Source organism: Equus quagga, chromosome 15, assembly GCF_021613505.1.
Source record: "Equus quagga isolate Etosha38 chromosome 15, UCLA_HA_Equagga_1.0, whole genome shotgun sequence".
NCBI lineage: Eukaryota > Metazoa > Chordata > Mammalia > Perissodactyla > Equidae > Equus > Equus quagga.
The window spans coordinates 89559678-89577435 of NC_060281.1; the positions used below are offsets into that span (position 1 = coordinate 89559678).

The 17758-nt window shown below is 42.8% G+C and overlaps 1 protein-coding gene across 2 annotated transcripts in view; it reads left to right on the plus strand.

The window, feature by feature from the left end:
* MAPK1 (mitogen-activated protein kinase 1) overlaps positions 1–17758 on the plus strand; it is a 96935-nt gene that overhangs the window by 782 nt on the left and 78395 nt on the right. The window lies entirely within an intron of this gene.

A 17758-nucleotide genomic window follows, 5' to 3' on the forward strand; every position in this document is an offset into this window, starting at 1 on the left:
CGCCCGCGCCCGCCGCCCACCCCCGGGGCCCCGCGGACGCCGCCGCGGCCTCCCGCGCCACCGCGACCCCGACCCCGGGCTTCGTCGCGGTCCGCGCGCCGGGGGCCTCGGGCGGAGCCCCGCGGCCGGGCGAGGTTTGGGAATCGCTCGCGGCGCTTCGCGGGTTGGCCCTCACCCGGCGCGGGGAGGGGCGCGCGGGCCGGGACCCGGGACTCCCAGAACCGGGCGCGGCGGGAATTTCAGAGCCAGGACCCCCGGGAAGGGGCCGGTGGCGCCTCCCGCCCCGCGGTTTGCTGGCATCACAGCCTTCTTTGGACATCCGATCGTAAAGCCCGGAATTCCTTCAGATGCTCGGCGGCGGCGGCGGCGGCGGCGGCCGTGGTCTTGAAGCGGTTCGCCTTGGGGTGTGTGCAGGACCCCGAACAGCCCTCCGTGCGGTTCCTCCTCGCCTGTCGTCCGCGAGCGGCCTTCGTGCGGTGTCTTCACTGGTGCTCGTGGTGCTCTCCTGCGCAGGCTTTCTAAAAAGCGTTAGTGGCACCAGTGTTTTTTGTGGAATATTTCAACTTCGGAGTTTTAAAATGAATTTTAACATCGTACTGTTTGCGTTCTAGGAAGGATAAGCCAGCATAATGAATCTCTTGATTCATTGAGTCATCTGGAGTTGGGCCTAATTTGACTTATTTTTCTTTGCCTCGAGTGAGCGAGCGCTCTTATCAGCCTTTATGCATCCAGACGTTTTAGCACAATTACTGTGGACTTTTCTGTTCGTGTTTTAGTGGTCAGTGTATATTCAGCCTTAATGGAGTTCTTGCAGAGTCACATGCAGGCTCTTCCCTCTTGATCCAGATCCCTCAGCAACGTTTGTGGAATGAGGGTGACGGTATTGTTTTTATTAGAACCAACCGGCTTTAGTGTTTTGTGCTGATGAAGGCTTGTGGGAGTTGCTTACATCTAAATCTTGTGTTTTTTGTGTTCATTGAAGGAAGCAAACTAATATTTACTGAACACTTCGTGGCAGGTACGCTCTCATTTTATAGGAACAGCTGCCTCGAGGGAGGCAAAGGTGGTCACATCCCTCTTTGAGATGAGAGAGTACTTCCAGCTGAAGCCAGTTTCTAAGGTTGTACAACAAGAGTCAGACTTGAGATTGTAGACTGAGATCCTATTTCAAATGCTGCAGCTCTTTCCATCACACTCTTACTTTCCTTAAATAGTGTTATTAATGATTTTTAAATGTTAGCATACTACTGTTATAAGCAAATATCTTTTAGAAACATATTTAGATTTCAGTGATCATAATTTTAGAAATGCCATAGAGGGCATGTTTTACTAAGTATCTTAGCTAGACCAAAAGACTAGTTAAAATTGCTTTTTTAAAGAAGAGACTCACTAAGGGCCAGCCCCGTGGCAGAGTGATTAAGTTTGCGTGCTCCAATTTGGCAGCCCAGGGTTTCGCCCCATTGGGTCCTGGGTGCGGACCTAACACCACTCATCAAGCCACGCTGAGGTGGTGTCCCACATGCCACGACTAGAAGGATCCACAACTACAAAAATATACAACTGTGTCCTGGGGGTCTTTGGGGAGAAGAAGAAAAGATAAATTTTTTTTTTTTTTTAAAGACTTGATGAATCTTGAATATTTTCATCCTCTTCAGGAGCAAAATGCTTCACAGGGTCCAACTGTGGAAATTAACATGAACTCAGAGGTTAGGAGCCAAAAAATAAGTTAAAGTAGGTCAAATCTAAAAGAAATATGGCCCTAGAAAGTAACAGAGGGAAAGTCCTGCCCGCAGCATCGCTTCTCTGCATATATCTGATTGCCCTTGTGCCTGCTGGTGAGTGTGCCCGTAAACGGGTCTCGTTATGAGAGGCTCAGAATTGCCTGTCACATCCTTTGGCCCTTTTAAAAAATGTAACATCTGAAATATGGACTGAGAAAATTTTTAGGTTTTGGCCATTTCAGTTGGAAGATTTTTTCCTGTCTGAGGTTTTTCTTAGTCTGAAGATGGCTTAGATCTAGTGGCTGTGTCTGTCACTGCTGTGGACTTACTTGACCCAAGTCTCTGTCAGGTGAAATGCCAAGTCTTTTTGCTGTAATTTTCTTTTCTTGAGTAAAACACAAACATTAGATTAGAATCCTGAGTCCAGATTATAGTTTTTTGTCTTCAGGTTGATGATATACTCTAGTAAGAATTTAATCTACATTATACAGTATTAGCATTTAGTGAATATTGGTTACCAATACTCTGTTTATGGAGGGCTTCTTGATTGAAATATTAGTATTTGGATAGTGATGTTTTTAAAAACCTAACCCTTCCAGAAGGATTTAAGAATTTTCAGGCAGTTCTTTTTATTTCATTTCATTTGAATCCGTTCATTAGGAATCTTGCCTTTTCTGTGCAGAGCCCTTTTCTGATTATTACGTGGAGGATATAAAGATGAAGAATGGAGTTGGAGTTGGTTCTTTAAGAGTGGGTATGATTTTGATAGATAATAGGCACAAGCGAATTTGAGCTGTGGAATCTAATCCTGGAAAAGTATGTAGGTGGCAAATCTTGGCGGACTCTAAAGTCAAAACTGAGTTTGATTGTGTATTTGTGCAGTGGCGAAGCATGTTTTTGAAAAGAGGCAGTGACATGGTCAGTTTTGAAATTTTGAGGGAGGATAGATCAACACTGGTGGAAATGATAGGGAAAAAAAACTGAGGTGGGGGAATCAGTTAGGCTGTTGTAACCATCTAGAGGTGAAGTACGATAGCAGCAGTGGCAGGTAGTAGATGGAGGTGAGAGACCTTATAAAGACGGCCAGTAACAGGCTCTTGTCGGAAGAGTGCAGAAAGACTTTTAATCATGGCAAGTATGACAAGAAGCAAAGGGTGATGGGATCTTAAAGGGTAAGAGGCTGAAGGAGGTGGATTTGGATTTGAGAAGGATCTCTGAGACAAGGCTTGGTGATTGATGGGGAATGGGCAGAGTTGTTCATTCCAAGGCTTCTAGCTTGGGAGCCTGGGAGGATGTTGGTGCCATTATCTGAGAGGGAATACTGTAGGCAGAGCAGGCTTGTTAGGGAGAAATAGTCAGTTCTGGTTCCAACTTGTTAAGTTTATGATGCCTGTAGGCCATTTAGGGTGTATCTGGAAGGCATCCTGAAATTTATAAGAGGGAAGTAGAATCTGAAGATGAAAATTATGTAAGTGGTAGTCTTGCGTGGATGAGCACAGATTCTTTTTTTTTTTTTAAAGATTTTATTTTTCCTTTTTATCCCCACAGCCCCCTGGTACATAGTTGTATATTCTTAGCTGTGGGTCCTTCTAGTTGTGGTGTGTGGGACGCCGCCTCAGCATGGCCCGAAGAGCAGTGCCATGTCTGTGCCCAGGATCTGAACCGGCAAAATCCCGGGCGGCCAAAGCAGAGCGCGTGAACTCAACCCCTTGGCCACGGGGCCAGCCCCAAGCAGAGATTCTTATTTGAGGTCATTGTTTAGGTGAAATGGCAAGCAGATGTTGTGTATGTTCATCTTTTTAGTCAACAATCTGTAGCATTCCATAGATTTTCAAAGGGGCCTATTGTCCCAGAAAGGTTAAGAACTACTAAGGTAGAACAGAAAAACCAAAGAGGTAACTGGCTCTTTTTATTTCATTTCATTTGAATCCGTTCATTAGGAATCTTGCCTTTTCTGTGCAGAGCCCTTTTCTGATTATTATGTGGAGGATATAAAGATGAAGAATGGAGTTGGAGTTGGTTCTTTAAGAGTGGGTATGATTTTGATAGATAATAGGCACAAGCGAAACAAATGCTTTTTTTTTTTTTTTTTTTTATGATTGGCACCTGAGGGGCTGGCCCGGTGGCACAGCGGTTAAGTGCACACCTTCCGCTTTGGCGGCCCGGGATTTGCCAGTTCGGATCCCAGGTGCAGACATGGCACTGCTTGGCTAAGCCATGCTGTGGTAGACGTCCCACATTTAAAGTAGAGGAAGATGGGCACGCATGTTAGCTCAGGGCCAATCTTCCTCAGCAAAAAGAGGACTGGCAGCAGTTAGCTCAGGGCTAATCTTCCTCGAAAAAAAAAAAAGAAAAGAAAAGATTGGCACCTGAGCTAACAGCTGTTGCCAGTCTTTTTTTTTTAACCCCTGGCTTTTTCTCCCCAGATCCCTTCAGAATACAGTTGTATATTTTAGTTGTGGATCCTTCTAGTTGTGGCATGTGGGACACTGCCTCAACATGGCCTAATGAGTGGTGCCATGTCCGTGCCCAGGATCCGAACCAGCGAAGCCCACACTGCCAAAGTGGAGCACGTGAACTAACCACTTGGCTACGGAGCTGGCCCCTAAACAAATGCTTTTATGAGGTAGGCAAAGGAAGAGGAACCGGAGGGCTGGTGAGCTGTATAAGAATCAGGAAAAAATGGTATGAGAAAGGCTCGATTGAACCTGTATGCTTGATGAGCTCATTACCTGAGCTCAGCATCTATTTCGGGTAAGTTGAGTTTGAAACACTTTCTGAATGTGATTGAGAGATCATAGGGTCATCTCCATGGAGAGCCTGATTGAAGCCTTGAGAGTGGACAAGGTGGGAAAAAAGGTGAGAACTGAGCCGAAGGAATGCCTGACTTTAGGTGTCAATAGAAGGCAAGTTAGAGAAGAGGACAGAGGAACTGTGGTCAGAGAGACCAGAGAACCAGGAGTGCGCTTTGTCTAAGGAGCCGAGAGAGCGGTCCTGAAGGGGTTGGTATTGAACGTTGTAGAGGGCAAACAAGGCAGCTTGAAGACATGCTCTTGGATTTGTTGACTTTCAGCTCTCCCCTCAAAAAACAGGTTTCCAACCAAAATTTCATGATCACATTTCTAATGTACAGTATCCTGTCCCATTAAGGTTTTTGTGATTATGGCAGACTAGTAGAGCTGCCATTTAGTCAGCACTTTCTGTTTGTTTGTTTTACATACATTAATCCTCATAAACACCCTGTAAAGGTAGTTACTTTGTAAATGAAGCAACTTGAGACACAGAGAGGTTAGTTAACTTACCTAAGGACTCACAGCTAGGAAGTGATAGAGCATCCCAGTCTGCCTAGTTCCTAAGTGATACTCAACCAATGATCAGAGTTGAGAAAATGTGTGCTTTCAATAACAGAAAATATCTATTGTTTGTATCACTTTTTAGCCTTTTTGAAAACCTTGGGGCTGGCCCCGTGGCCGAGTGATTAAGTTCGTGCGCTCTGCTGCAGGCGGCCCAGTGTTTCGTTGGTTCGAATCCTGGGCGCGGACATGGCACTGCTCATCAAACCACGCTGAGGCAGCGTCCCACATGCCACAACTAGAAGGACCCACAACGAAGAATATACAACTATGTACCAGGGGGCTTTGGGGAGAAAAAGGAAAAAATAAAAAATCTTTAAAAAAAAAAAAAAAAACCTTATCTGCAAGGTCATTCACTCAGAAAACATTTATTGAGCACCTGTTATGTGCCAGGATTCACATGATCACTGCCCTTTAGTAGCTCTTAGTCTAAATAGTGGGATGGATTTGGGCAGTAATACAGAGAATATACCAGTGCCACACAGAAGGACTGTGAAGCCCTTTGAGAAAAAAGGCCTGAGTGACGTGGGGCTGTTTTTGTATGGCTTCACAAACTTTTGAGCTGATTGTTGATAGATGGCTAGGAGTTCATCTTGAGAAGTGCATTCTAGGTAGAGGAAAACGTACATGTGAAGGCACAGAAGTATAAAAACAGCACATCAAGTCAGGAAAACCACAAGTTGTTTGGGATGGCAGGAGTGCCTTGAGAAAGCATGCGTTGAGACAGCTGGGATGGGCAGGGCCAAATCCTCAAGGACATTGTTGACAGAGGAGTTCAGACTTGATTTTGTAGGTGAGAGTCATTGAGGGATGGCCCTCCTTCTCCCAGCTCATCAAATTTGATGAATTGTGTTCCCCTCTCTGTCTGTCCTGCTTTCTACTCACTGTCGCCTTCTCTCTCTGCTTATCTAGTGGTGCTCAGTGGCTGTGATTTTGCCCCCTCTCCAGGGGTGTTTTGAAATAGATGTAGCTTTGTTGTTGTTACATTGATTGGAGGGGGTGTTACTGGCCTTCGGTATGTTTGTGGTGGAGGCAGGCACACTAAACGACCTGCAGTGCATGGTACAGTCCCTCCACTGGACAATCGTCCTGTCAAGATGCCAGTACTACGCCCCTCCAACCCACCCCGGAGAAACACTGGGCCCTATTCAAGTGCTGCCTTCGTCTGAGGCTTGCCTCCACCATAAATTTACCCTTTGACTCTGCGGTAGCGCTCCCTCCCTGAATCCCTGGAACTCTGCTGGGTATTTGCACCACCTGTTTGAGAGGCAGGACCAGCAGTAGTATATATCATCTCTAAAGGCTGGAGACCTGGAAACAGATCTGGATTCAGATTCTTAGTTTTGTTTATTAACTGTTAATTCAGCTTTTAATAAAGAAGTCTTTTGTATGCTTTTTGGAGCTCAAAGAGGCGAGGAGACCAGCTTACATAAGCTACAGAAAATTCAATTTCTGAACAGTTTTGAGTGCAAGTAAAACTCAGAACAAAATTAATTTTGTTATTAATAGCATCCCTAATAATGTGCTCCTGGTGGTTAGCTCTAACTGATAAGCCATTCCCATGAATTTAATTTATATCTTTTTTTTTTTTTTAAAGATTTTATTTTTCCTTTTTCTCCCCAGAGCTGCCAGGTACATAGTTGCATATTTTTTAGTTGTGGGACCGTCTAGTTGTGGCATGTGGGACGCTGCCTCAGCATGGCCTGATGAGTGGTGCCATGTCCGCGCCCAGGATCCAAACCAGTGAAACCCTGGGCCGCCGAAGCGAAGCGCGAACTTAACCACTTAGCCATGAGGCCGGCCCCAATTTATGTGTTCTTAATTCTCAAGTATTTATAAAAAAATTTTATGAAAAGCATCCAGCTTGAGTTTTTTCAGGAACCATATGTAAATGTATTCCTCACCTTGCTCATATTAAGGTACCCACTACACTAGGCCCCCTTATCTGTGGGGCATATTGTTCCAAGACCCCCCGGATGCCTGAAGCCTCAGATAGTACTGAACCCTATATACTGTGCTTTTTCCTATATGTACGTATTTGAGGTGCAGCAAAACTAGCATGAACTTTTTTTTTTCTTCACAATTTCATGGATAGAAGATTCGTTCTTACCATGGATCTTAGCAACCTCAGTATAAGATTTTCTTTCCTTATTAAGTCAAAAACTTTCACCTTTTCACTTAAAGGAAGCACTTCACGACTTCTCTTGGGCATATTCGAATTGCCAGCAACACTACTCTTGTAGTTGGCGCCATTGTTAAGTAAAATAAGGGTTACTTGAACACAAGCACTGCAATACTGTGACGGTGACAGTGGATCTGATAACCTAGATGGCTACTAAGTGACTAATGGGCTGGGAGTGTATACAGTGTAGATCCACTGGACGAAAGGATGATCCAAGTCTGAGACGAAGTGGGAAGGCGCAAGATTTCATCATGCTATTCAGAAGGGCATGTGATTTAAAACTTATCAATTATGTATTTCTGGAGTTTTCCATTTAATACTTCCAGACCACAGCTGACCATGGGTAACTAAAACTGTAGAAAGCGAAACCATGGATAAGAGGGCGCTACTGTAATTTTAGAAACTGATTTCCCAACAAGCATCCAGAGCTACTCCACTCTGGGTCCAGCCTACTCCACCCACCTTCCTGCCTAACCCTGAGATGTTGTTTCTCTCCTTGTGCTTCTTGTTCGCTTCTTGGGGCTCCCACACGTTGGAAAGCCAACAGGATAGATGTTCTCCAAGCTCGCTCTCAGATCCTCAGTCTTAGGGCAGGCCCTGGGTTCTGAAGCCATGGCAAGTAGGAGTTGGGAAGTGGGGTGTCAGGGTGCTAGCCTGCATGGGATACGCTGTGACCAACTGACTAACAATTGCAAGCCTGCCTTGCTTTGGGTGGTGTGGTTTCAAATTCATTTCCATCCTCATCTTTGAAGTATTTTTTTTTCACTTTATAGATAAGGAAACGAGGTCTTAGGTAACTTGTCCAAAGTTCACAGCCAGTAAATATATAGCAGAACTGAGGCGTGTCTAGACCCCAAAACTTGTGTTTTTGTGTTTTTTTTAACTACTCTAGGGTTTATTCTGTTACTCCAAGCTGCCTGGAAACATACTTTATACAGCCTGGTTCCTGAATGTGTTCGCATCAAAGTATAAAATGATTATCATGGCCAACTTGGGCCTGTTGAGGAGGTGGAAGAGGGAAAAACTGGGCACCTGAAGAGGGGCAGGGAGGGCCAGAGCAGCCTAGTGTTTATCAGGAGGGTAGTGTGGACTTGTCACCCCTCCTAGCTACCTCTTCCAGTTTCTTGATTTTCATTTATTTAATAATATTATTAAGTGACCTATGTGCTAGGCGGTAGGATCAAAGTGGTGAACAGAAGTGGTTTTCACTCTTTGATGTTTACAGTCCACCGGGAAAATAATAGCATTTACTGAGGATAATGAGATGCAGAATGCTGCAGGAGGGTAAGGAAGGTGGAGCTGAGATGGTTTGAGGAGTGCTCTAGATTTCCTGGAGGGTGTGGTGTTGAAGTTGCGACCTGAAGAATGGCTTGGAGCTAACTGAGTAAAGGTAGTGTGGGGTGCTGGAGGGTTTCAGGCACTGTCTTGTAGAAAATGGATTGTAGAAATTGAAAAGTTAGAATGGAGATCCGGGGTCTTTTTCATGGTATCACAGGGACAGGAAGTGCAATTAAAACTTCAGTATGGTTGCAGCCAGGAACTAGGAAATAGACCAGGGCAGCTACCTCTGTCCCTCTTTACGTTTACAAAATCTTCTTGTGCCCTGCATCTCTATGCAGCTGGCTGTCTTGTCTTTTCTCTTTTACCATTTTCCTATGCATTTCGCAGAAGAGAGCTGACCTTAGCTTCCTGAAGGTATGTGTCTTATTTAGTACATTGAGAGCCAGAGGCTGAGAGCACGCGAAATCAGATTGCTGGGGGCAAGAATCGGATTCAGCTTGGGATAGTGTCCACTGTGGTCCAGTCAGCTAGTGGGACCGTTTGATAAGACTAGAGTTCTCTAAGGTATGAGGGGTGAGGTGGAGTGGTCAAAAGATGTCTCCTGTTGACTACTGACTTGCCAGGTTCAAGTCCTTGGTGCTGCTCCCTCCACTCTTCTCCAGCCTGGAACCATTCCCTGCTTTTGGAGCCTGTGGGGAAGGAGGAGAGGTGAAGGAGAAGTAATTGAGGTGGAAGAAGAGCTCTGGATTGCTTTTAGGGCTCTTCTGCCTTCCTGTGCATGGCAGAATGGGCATGGCAGCTAAACTGGGTGGTATCTTTAAAATTTATTTAATATTGGATACATATATGAATGTGACTTATATGTGAATTGTGCAGCCTAACAATAAATACCTAGGAACCCACCACCCACTGGGTGACTTCTTGACCAGGTTGTCTGAGGCCAGCATTCTGATCCCTGGTCACAGCCTTCACCCCAGGGTTTTCTCTTCTTTCTGAGAGTCTGTACGGTGGAGTGGGTAAGGGCACGGACTTTGACCGCTTAGCTGTGACGCGGCAGGTCACCCCGCCTGAGCCCTGCTTTCCTCATCTGTAGGAAGCGGGTGGTGATGTATGCCTCAGTGCTGTGAGGATTGGGTGAGATACATAGGTGGAGTGCTGAGCCCTCAGTGTCTGGTTAATGCTCAGTTGTTATTCCCTTGAAGTAAATGGGCTTGGCAAGACTGGCTTCTCCCTCACCTCCGTCTCTTGGAATATCCTCTTGGACTGTAAAGCAGCACGTGCAGAAATAAAAATAGTAGTTTCTGGGGCCAGCCTGGTGGCATAGTGGTTAGGTTTGCATGCTCTGCTTCTGCGGCCCGGGGTTTGCTGGTTTGGATCCCAGGTGTGGACCTACGCACCACTTGTCAAGCCATGCTGTGGCAGGCGTCCCAGAGATAAAATAGAGGAAGATGAGCACAGATGTTAGCTCAGTGCCAGTCCTCCTCAGCAAAAAGAGGATTGGTGGCAGATGTTAGCTCAGGGCTAATCTTCCTCAAAAAAAAAAGTAGTCTTTGGGTCACAAAAGTTGTGTGTCAAGTTCCAGTTGTGTGATCTTGGGCAACTCACTCTCCCGTTCTTTGATTTAACAGTCAGAGCATTTTCTGTGCCAGGCTTGGGCCATGTTCCTGCCTTCTCTCAAGAATGTTGCAGTGTAGTGTTGGGGACAGACCAATGAGGAAATAAATTACTGTGTAGCATGTAAAAACACTGTTAGGAGATCATTCTGAACAGAGCAGTTAACTCCCCCTAGGCTTCCCGGTTACTAATTAATTCAACAAATAGTGTGTGTACTAGGCACATTGTAGTTGAATGGATGGATACATGAGTGAACAAAACATTTAGCCCTCTGAGCTTACAGTCTGTGGGATGCCTGGCCAAATGGTAGTGGCTTGAAGAGAGGATTAGAAAGGCCTCCTCAGGGCCTTGGCTTTAAGTTCCTCCTAGTGAGTTTCCCTTTATTTCTCTTTTTATAGAGCTTATCCTAAAGAAAGGTCTAAAATATTTTTCCAAAGTCTGTTGATAAGTCCTTTAATTTTAAGTGGCCCTCCTGTGTTTCTGCATTTGGGAAACTGAAAAAAGGTGGCTTGTGCACAAACCTATTTTTTAAGTGAGTTATTCTTTCTCCTGTTACTAAATAAACATAAAGTACCTTTGAGCAGTTCCTATAGTGAGCAGATCTCATTTGTTTTCTTTTTTCTTACATAATTCCTGTAAAATATATATATTTTTGAGGAAGATTAGCCCTGAGCTAACATCTGCCGCCAATCTTCCTCTTTTTGCTGAGGAAGACTGGCCCTGAGCTAACATCTGTGCCCATTTTCCTCTGCTTTATATGTGGGACGCCTGCCACAGCATGGCTTACTAAATGGTGTGTAGGTCCGCGCCTGGGATCCAAACTGGCGAATCCTGGGCTACCAAAGCAGAACATGAGAACTTAACTGCTGCACCTCTGGGCCGGCCCCTGTAAAATAATTTTTGAGAATTTGAAGCCATATCATTGTTCTCCCTACTTAAGAATCATATTCTAAGAAATAAAACTATGGTTGACAAATAAAAACTTGGCGGAACATCCTAACCAAGAATACTGTTTATTAGCCAGTCAGGATCCTCTACACAAATTCAAACGTTCTCGCTCTAATTTGCAAGGTTATTTTAATTACTAGCGTTGATGGGTTTGTTTTTTCAAGCCCAGGTACTCATAGAGCCTCAAGCCCCGTGCTGGAAGGATGGCTGGCGGATGAGTCCAGTGCAGAGTCTGAAAGTTTCCTTTAAGGCTGACTTGTGGGGCTAGGCAAATATGAAGACTGCAGCTCCTGATAATTATCAGGGTCCCACATTTTGTAGTTTGGACCTTAATTTGGGTTAACTAAGATGCTCATATCCTGCTTGTAGAGTAAAGCCTCATTCACCCCTTTATATAACACAAATTTTTAAAAACTTGGCCGAACAGTGAGCAAAAAGAGGCTGTCTCTGGCTTTCTACCTTTTACTTTAAAACAACTATATTGGGGCCAGCCCAGTGGCCCGGTTGTTGAGTTCTCACGCTCCACTTCAGCGGCCCAGGGTTTCGCCGGTTAGGATCCTGGGCGTGGACCTAGCATCGCTCATCAGGCCATGCTGAGGCAGCGTCCCACATGCCACAACCAGAAGAACCTACAACTACAATATACAACTATGCACTGGGGCTTTGGGGAGAAGAAAAAATAAGTAAATAAATAAATATTGGCAACAGATAGTAGCTCAGGTGCGAATCTTAAAAAACATAATAAAACAACCATATCAACATACTATAAAACTCATAAAATTTTAAGTGTTCAGTTCAATAATTTTTAATTTACAGAGTTGTGCAGCCATCACCATAATCCAGCTTTAGAACATTTCCATCATTCCAAAAAGCCCCCTCTTGTCATTTGCAGTCAGTTCCACTCCTACCTCCACCCTCATCCCCACCTCCAGGCAACCCCAGGCTGCTTTCTGTTTTGCCAGTGCCTAGAACTTTCATGAAAATGCAATCATGCAAGGTACAGTTTTTTGTATCTTGTGTTTTCTTCACTTATACTGTTTTTGAGATTCATCCATGTTGTTGCCAGGGTCAGTAGTTTATTACTTTTTGTCATCAAATAATAATTGGATGGCTATACCAGATGAGGGACATTTGGAATGTTTCCAGTTTTGTTTCTTACGAATAATGCTGCTGTGAACATTCATCTGTAAGTCTTTGTGTGGACGTTTGTTTTCGTTTCTCTTGAGTACCTAGGAGTGGAGTTGCTGAGTCAGAGGGTAAGTGATGTGTGTGTGGTTTGAGGGGAGAGGATGGTAAAATGATTTTATTTTAAACCGTAATAAGATGACAGATTCATTCATTGAATAAATATGAATGCCCTGTGTACTGGCCACTATTCTAGGCACTGAGAATAGAGTGGTGAACAAAACCTAGTCCCTGCCCTTGAGGGGCTTACTTTTCAGTGGAGTAGGGAGACTATCACGTGTATGTCATGTTTCGCTTACTGGTAAGTGCTGTGAAAAAAACTAAAATGGTGTAAGGATATAGAGTGAATAGGGGAAGGCGTTTTTTTTTTCTGTAATAGGTTAATTTAAAACTTTTTTTTTTTTTTTTGAGGAAGATTAGCCCTGAGCTAACTACTGCCAGTCCTCCTCTTTTTGCTGAGGAGGACTGGCCCTGAGCTAACATCCATGCCCATCTTCCTCTACTTTATACGTGGGATGCCCACCACAGCATGGCTTTTGCCAATTGATGCCATGTCCACCCCGGGATCTGAACCAGTGAACCGTGGGCCGCCAAAGCGGAACGTGCGCACTTAACCGCTGTGCCCCCGGGCCCGGCCCCAGTTTAAAACATTTTTAATGCTATACATGTAACAAATTTTTTTTTTAAACAATTTTTTTTAAACAATCTTAAACTTCTAGAAATATTGCAAGGACGGTATGAAGAAGGTTTTTACCTGAACCATTTGACAGTAAATTGCTGATACAGTGCCCCATCTCACCAGGACACTTGAGTGTGTATTTTCACCAAAGAAGGACATTTTCCTACATGACCATGACACAGCCATCACTGACATGTTACGACTTCCTGCTCTTCAGACCCCGTTCAGCAATGACATGTTGCATTTAATTGTCCTGTCTGTTTGGTCTCCTTTAGGCAGACTTCCTTTGGCTTTAATGCCTTGACACTTTGGAAAATTGGTGTGTTTTTAACTTCTCAAGAAACCACCAAACTATTTTCCAAAGTAGCTATACCGTTTTACATTTCTGTCAGCAATGTATGAGGAGTTCCAGTTCTTCACATCCTTACCGACACTTGGTTTAGTCAGTCTTTTTGATTATATTCCATCTCGTGAGTTTATCAGTGGTATTGCATTATGGTTTCAGTTTGCATTTCCCTCATGACTAATGATGATGAGCATCTTTTTAGGTGCTTATTAACCAGTTTTATGTCTTGTTTGGTCAAGTGTCTAGTCATATCTTTTGCCTGTTTTTAAAGTCATCTCTCATTCAATTTTAATATAGTTATGTGTCACTTAATGATGGGTATATGTTCGAAGAAATTCATTGTTATGTCATTTTGTAGTTGTGCAAACATCATAGAGTGCACTTACACAAACCTGGGTGCTATAGCCTACTACACACGTAGGCTCTGTGGTACTGATCTTATGGGACCACCGTTGTATATGTGGTCCATTTCCGTCGTTGACTGAAATGTTGTAATGCAGCCATGATTGTGTATAGTTCAGCACTCTCCAGATTTTCTTTTAGAATAGGGACAGCCAAAATTTTGAAGCGTAATCTAGACCTAATTGTGAGGCAACACCGGACAAACCCAGTTTAGGAATATTTTACCAAATAACGAGACTGAAATCTTCAAAGATGTCAGGGTCATGAATGTCAAGAAAAAACTGAAGAGCTGTTGCAAACTGGAGTCTCAAGAGATGTGACAGCTAAATGTGATCTGTGGTTCTGAATTGGCCCAATAGAATGGGGTCTGAAGATTAGATTGTGATAATGTATCGTGTTAACAGTTTTGATGGTTGCATTTCGATTATGTAGGAGAATGGTCTTGTTTTGTTTCTAGGAAATAAAACTAAAGTATTAGAGAGTAATGAGCCATCATATTGGCAAACCTACTCTCAGATGCTTCAGAGATTAAAAGTTTGGTGACCTATTATTTACAGCTTTTCTGTAGTTTAAGGTTTAGTTCCTTTTTACTAGAGAGTTAGTGAGTCTCAGGAAGGTACTTGTGTGAGGGTGTGCTGAAATTTGGGGGAGGTCCTGAAAGGCATCTTTCAGCTGAGTGAAAGAGCACTGACCTTGGAGTCAGGGGACCTGAGACTTGGTCCCTGCCGTCATTGACATGGTACATGAGCTTGTGCTAGTCACTGTGCTTCTGCAGGTTTTAGTTTTCCTCGTCTGTAAAATTGAGGTGTTAGGATAGTCTCTAGGATCCCTTCCCACTCTCATGTCACTGCCCTCAGGAACATTACATGAAATTAACACATATAAATACATACATATATGAAGAGAATTCATGTATGGAACATTTGTTTCCCTGTTACTGGAGAGCTGTCTATTTTCGTGTAGTTGCCCTGAGAAACCTCTGGATAACCATCACTGACATAGAATGCGGAAACCTCCTTTTGAAATCTGGCAAAATGATTTACTTAAGTTAAATTATATTAAACCCTTGAGGAAAATGACTATTTTCTCTGCCCTCAAGGTAAAGCTGGATTTCCTCATACTATACCAAAGTACTAGTTTGCCTCCAGTGAGTAGATTATTCACGTGTATTTGACTGGAAAGAGCATTTTTAACCTAGTGACTGGAATGAATGTTAATTCTACTATATTGTCATTGGGAACAAATGTACAATCAAAAATGTAGTTTCGGAGATAGGGAAGTACTTAAATAGAACTGATTAAAGTAATTCTGAAAAAAAAAGTACAATCTTATTTTTAGAAGAAATAGTTTTAGCTGCACAGCTAAAGAAAATAAAAACAATATTTCCCAAATTAATATCTGAATTGCCACTGAACACAGATCAGGCTTGCAAAGTAGAGTGTAAAACCTATGGAATTTAGGGGGCTGGCCTGCTGGCGCAGTGGTTAAGTGCGCACGTTCCGCTTCAGCAGCCTGGGGTTTGCCAGTTCGGATCCTGGGTACGGACATCGCCCCACTTGGCAAGCCATGCTGTGGCAGGTGTCCTACATATAAAGTAGAGGGAGATGGGCACAGATGGGCTCAGGGCCGGTCATCCTCAGCAAAGAGAGGATGATTGGCAGCAGATGTTAGCTCAGGGCTAATTTTCCTCAAAAAAAAAAAACAAACAAAAAACCTATGGAATTTACCTTGGTCGCAAGGATTTATCTTGAGTCAGTAACTAAGTTCAGGGTACTGCTACCTATTGCTTCAATAGAAATGTGAACATGTTTAGTTTGGGGACTTATTTGAAATTTTCCTTCCTTTCTAACTCTAGCAATGCTGAACCTGTCCCCAAATAAACTTCTGTTCCCCCATTAAAGCATCTTTGTTTCTGTTCCATGGTTGAAGCAGATGCTTTTCTTAATTGTTTTTTTAAGGATCAGTGTAATCTTTTCCCGTAAGTTAATTTTTACTGCAGGACCATATAGGCATATAAATATATTTGATATTATGTTTCAGACCAGTCGACAGTAATGCTGGATTATCTAAGATTGTGGCCAAGAATGTCCATCCCTTTATTGAGCTATTCTGCCTATCTTGGTTTGCTAATGTTTTTAAGCATCCTTTCAAGGACCACTCTGATCCCTTACTATTCAAGTAATAATAAAAGTGTTATTCTTTGGGAATGTTGTAAATTCTTCCTTTAGTCCAAAAGGAGCTGGAAAAAAAAGACATTTGTGATTCTCTGCTTCTCTAACATAAGTGCTAAGAAGAGCCATTTTTTCCTTGCCACCAAGAAAGTATAAGACAAAGTAGTCATAAGGCCAAAGCTTTATAGAAACTTTAGGAATGCTTCTGGTTACCCCAGCAGGCAGAATGTAGCATTCAAGAACTGGTAAATATTTGTATAGCATCGTGGAATTTAATGCTTACCTAAAAAATGTAAATTGGAAACTGTTTTGGCTTTGCGTGGTTTCCTGGCTTCAGCAGGAAAGCCTCTGGTGTTTCCCTGTTAAGTAAGATGCTGGCATTGGGCTGAGGTGTATTTTGTTTACTTAAGGAAGTATCCATCACTTCCTGTTTTGGTTGTTTTTAACATAAATGAGTGAATTTTGTCAGTGTCTTTTCCGCCTCCATGGTGATGATCATATGATTTTTTACTCTATAGCGTTATTAATATGAGGATCGTATTAAGGGATTTCCTTATATTGAAGCTCCCTTACATTATTTTATTTTTGTTTTTTTTGAGGAAGATTAGCCTTGAGCTGACATCCGTGCCCATTTTCCTCTACTTTATATGTGGGATGCCTGTCACAGCACGGCTTTTGCCAAGCGGTGCCGTATCTGCACCCAGGATCTCAACCAGTGAACCCCAGGTCGCCGAAGCGGAACGTGCACACTTAACTGCTGCGCCACCGGGCCGGCTGCATCCCCTTACATTCTTAATAAATCCTGCTTGGTTAAGTTGTATTTTTCATAATGTGCTGTTGGATTCTGTTTACTCATATTTGAAGATTTTGTGTTGATACTCATAAGTGATATTCCTAAGTTATAGATATCATAAGATACTGTGGTATCTTTTTTGTATAATCTTTGTCAGATTTGAGGTTTACTGTTTACGGGTTTGCCGTTACTTGCTTCATAAAGTGAATTTGGAGGTCTTCTTTGTTTTTCTGTGTTCTGAGATAGCATTGAGACTACCTTATCTTTAAATGGTAGAATTTCACTATGAAACCATTGGCCTGGTGCTTTTTTGTGTCTCCTTCGACTTTTGTTTCTGTATGGTCTCTCTATCATCACTCTTTTACCCCTCCAGGTGGTGGTTCTCCACAACACCGTAACTGCTGTTTCTTTGAAAGCTTATCTGTTAAGCACCTGCATGTGTATTACCCTTATGTGATTATCCTTAAACAATATAGTACTTGATATTTCCTAGTTTTGAATTTTATATAAGTAACCTCATACTGTATGTATTCTTCAACTAGCTTTTTTCATTCATCATTATGTTTTTGAGTATAGTTATTCATTTTCACTGCTTTATAAGAAGTATAGAATACACCAGAATTTATCCATTCTAGTATTAATGGACATTTGGGTGGTTTTGTGTTATTCCACTGTTTCTGAGGATAACTTTGGATGTTTCTCCTGATATACAAGAGTTTCTTTAGACACATCCTCAGTAGTAGAATTCCTAGGTGGTAGGGCACATGCATGTGCACTAAGTAATGCCATATTGTTTTCCTAAGTAGTTTGTCTAGTAAAGTTTTGTGCTATTATTCTTGTACATCTTTTAAGTTTCTTCTTCTTGTTACATTTGTTGTTGCTATTGTAATTTGTATCTGTATCTGGTTTATAGAAGTGCATTTGACTTTTTATAAGTTGGTTTTATGTCTGTAACCTTGCTAAACTCCTACTCCAATAATTTGTGTTTAAATTCTTTTAGGACAAGCATATCATCTGAAAATCATGACCATTTAGTTACTTTTTACTACTTAGATTTCTTTTATCTAAAGAGCAGTGATGGTA